We start from the raw sequence: 4176 nt of genomic DNA on the forward strand, positions 1-4176 counted from the left end.
GAGCGAGCGGGCGGTTGGCTGGAGGCCCGAGTCTCGGGGATTGGTTACATTTTTCCCTGGGTTAATTACCACGGGGAGGGAATCTGAGCTGTGCTTGTCTCGGGCACAACAAGCCTTGTCGCCTGGTGAGAGAATCTCAGTCTTACTCAGGTAACACCTGCTGGCCCGGGACGGAAATGTTCTCATTCTGGGAGGCGCCATCTCCCACAGAGGACTGCAAACGCCCCAGGCGGCCTGGACCCGGACTGGAGCCTCCCGTGGTGGAGACTGGACAGGGTGGCGACGGGATTGGACGGCTGGAGTGTGGGGGTCACTCGGGGGTGGGGCTAGGGCGGGGCACGTTTGGGCTGCGAGGCCCGGGCCTGAAAGGAATCCCTCCTTGGCCAACCTCACCCTGTTTAACCCTGATGCAATGCACTTGCCCTTTGCGTTTACCCGGGGGCAAACATTTAACCTTTCCATTTTTTGCACTGACTTAATGAGTCTCGGTGTCTAGCACAGGCCTTGACACATAGTAGGCATCCGATATCTGTTTGTGAATGCACAAGCCCATCAGCGTGTCTGTCTCCTAGGGGAGTCGTGTTCGCAGACTTGTCAGCATTTCAGCACCCAGTTATGACATGTCATGTGGGCTACTACTGGTAAAAATGTGAGCATCCAGATGAGTGCATTTTTCGCTTTTAAAGGTAAGTTGAAATAGATTGAAGATTATTTCCATCATAATGCTGCTCACTCTCTTGAGTCTGATGTGCTATCATAAATGGGAGAGAAAAGGGTGGAGGTTGTAGGGGACATGTTATTTGGTCTTGTTCTAGTAATAGCTTTTGATTTCATCTTGGGGAATGACCTTGGGCTGATAATCAAGGTGTCCTGATCTTCTTGCCAAGGAGCAGGCTTGAGGCCAAGTTAGGTCCAAGGGACTGACTCTGTCATCTGGACTTTGAATGTTGAATAGTGACCTAAGAATAAGGGAAAAATCCATCACAGCCAATGCACCTCCATGGCATACCAGGGGAGGACGCTCTAGTTTCAGCCTTCTTCAAGTCTTGTTCTTCAGTCATTTCATAGATTATATGAATTTCCCACTGCTTTCCAACAAACTTTTTTTTTTTTTCTTTAAACGGTCAGTTTCTGTTGCTTATGACCAAAGCACCCTAACTGCAGGAGTCACAGCTGAAGATTGGGAATATGTAACACTACCTAGCTTCTCTGGGCAGCAACTCAGTAGATTGTGTTCACCGCTAAAGAATCCTTAGTCTACTCTATTATTTTACAGATGAAGAACTAAGGTTCCAAGTTCAGTGACCAAGTCACGGTCACACAGCCAGATTCACAGGATCTCAGAGTTAAAAGGGAACTCAGAGTCATTCATCAAACTTTTCATCTGATATTTACTTTCCCTCTGAAATAGCTTCAGCAAGTGCCCATCCAAAAAAAAAAGATGTGTGAACACTATCAGTGACAGCAAGAAATCTCTCTGGGCAACTCATTCCTCTTCCACATGACATCACCTCAGATAGCCAAAGACTGCTATCACCACCAAGATTTTTCTTTCTTAGGACAATGTCCCATTTCCTACAGCTGTTCCTCATGTGGCAGGGTTCAAGGCCTTCACCACACTGACCACTGTCCTCTAAATGCATTCTGGTCTGTGTTCCTTGGAGCATGTGTCCCTAACATGGAACAGAGCACCCAGCTGTAGGCTACTGGTGCAGAGTTGGTGGATCACCACTACCCTTATTCTAGAGAAAATGAGTTCTTAGGTCCTAAGTGCCTCTAATTCAGCCTGAGGTCAAATTAGCTTGTTTGTTTGTTCTTGTCAGTCACATTACACTTGTGCTATTCACTAAGCTATCCTCAGTTAGTTTTAGCTGTCCCACTCATATTTGTGTAAGTGGGAAACTTAGATTCAGCCGTCATTTCAACCTTACAGTATCTTTTTGGATCCTGATATTCCCTGCTCCTGTACCCTCTTCCCCACCCCACCTCTATACCTAGACACAGCTTTGCAGTTTCCGCAATGTTCTAAGCATGTGCACTCTCCTCATCTAAGTTCTTTACGCAAATGTGTGCATTCTAAAACCCTCCCTCTAATCGCTTTAGCCCAGGAGTTCAGAGCAGCCCGGGCAACGTAGTGAGACCCCGTCTCTACAAAAAAAAAAAAAAAAAAAGGTAATATATAATTAGCTGGGCATGATGGCACAAGCTTGGAGTCCCAGCTACTTGGGAGGCTAAGGTGGGAGGATCGCTTGAGCCCAAGAGGTCAAGGCTGCAGTGAGCCATGATAGCATCACTGTACTCCAGCCTGGGTGACAAGTGAAACCTTGACTTGAAAATAAATAAGTAAATAAAAATAAAAATAATGCCCCCCACTCCAGGATTTTGTTTACCAGGAAACTAAAAACCATCTTATGTTATGTTATGTTTTGTTATGTTATATTTTTTTGAGACAGTCTCGCTTTGTTGCCCAGGCTAAAGTGCAGTGGTATAATATCAACTGACTGCAAACTCTGCCTCCCGGGTTCAAGAGAGTTTCCTGCCTCAGCCTCCCAATTAGCTGGGATTACAGACACCTGCTACCACGCCCAGCTAATTTCTGTATTTTTAGTAGAAATGGGGTTTCACCACGTTGGCCAGGCTGATCTTGAACTCCTGACCTCAAGTGATCCACCTGTCTCAGCCTCCCAAAATGCTGGGATTACAGGTGTGGGCCACCATTCCTGGCCTAAAAACCTTTTTAAATTAGAAAATCTCTGTAAGAATCTGAAAAAGTTTAAGATCATCTTTATCCCCCTCCCCTAAAATACACCTGTATATAGTCATATAAGATTCATACAAGATCGTGTATGGTGATAACCCTGAGTACCCTATTTCTCAGCAATTCTACTCCTAGGTATACACCCGAGAGATGAGTGCACATGTCCACCAAAAGACATTTACAATAGTAGTAGCTTTGTTCACAATAGCCAAAGACTGGAAACAACGCAAATGTCCAGCTGCAATAGAGTGGATAACTAAATTGTGGTATAGTCATACAATGGAATACTATTTAGCAATGCAAATGAATGAACTACTGCTACATAGAACAATATGGATAATTTTCACAAACATAATGATGACCCAGAAAAGCCAGGCACAGATGAAGAGTAGTTACTGTATGATTTAATTACAGGAAGTTCAAGAACAGGCAAAACCAATCTATGTTGAAAAAACTCAGAATTCTAGTTACCTTCATAGTGAAGGTAACTAGGGCACAAAGAGCTTTCTGGGGGAACTGGGAATGATTTACATCTATAGTTACACAAGTTTATGCATAGGTAATGAAGCCATCCTTGCAAAAATTAGTAAGAAACTTATGGCAGTAGGGGAGATCTGATCTAGCTAAACTTCATCTTGCCTTTGGCCTTCAAGCTGCCCTTAGTTATTCCTAGGCTTAGGCCAAGCTAACTTCGGGAGACATTTAGTTTATAGTTTAAAGGATAATCGCCCATCCCCAAAACTCAACCACCTTTGCAAAGCTAATGAGAGACCACCAGGCTAGGAGGATAGAGAAGCCTGAATTCAGCTAAGGTGTAGACATAAATGATTGCCAGTCATTATTCTGGAAGTCACAAGATATGCAACTTCTCCGGTGACTCCTGTGGATAACGTCACTGTTGTACAACCCAAGAACAGCTTTTTCAAGTTTTTCCCATGTCTAACACCATGCTCCACCTGGACTCGCCAACTGCTCCTGTGGCCCCACGCAGAAGCAACTCGGCCCAAGAGGACAGCTTTGGCTCCCTGTAATTTTATCTCTGACCCAACCAATCAGCATTCCCCATGCCCTAGACCCCTGTCCACCAAACTAGCTTTGAAAAACCCCTAACCTCTGAGCCTTCAGAGAGATCGATTTGAGTAATAACTCTGTCTCCCGCATGGCGTGGCTGGCCCCGCATCAATTAAACTCTTTGTTTACTGCAGTGCCATGGTCTTTAGGAACTGATTTTGTTTGTGCAGCTGGAAGGAAGAACCCATCAGGCGGTTACAGTAACAATTCACTGAACCCTTCAATTAAGATTTGTATACTTTATCCTATGCAAATTGTAACTCGATATGAAGGTTTAAAAAATAAAAAAATACATCTCTATCAAAATAAAAACCCTTCCAAATACACTTAGAATTGACTTGCATACA

Source organism: Mandrillus leucophaeus, unplaced genomic scaffold, assembly GCF_000951045.1.
Source record: "Mandrillus leucophaeus isolate KB7577 unplaced genomic scaffold, Mleu.le_1.0 Scaffold38, whole genome shotgun sequence".
Taxonomy (NCBI): Eukaryota; Metazoa; Chordata; class Mammalia; order Primates; family Cercopithecidae; genus Mandrillus; species Mandrillus leucophaeus.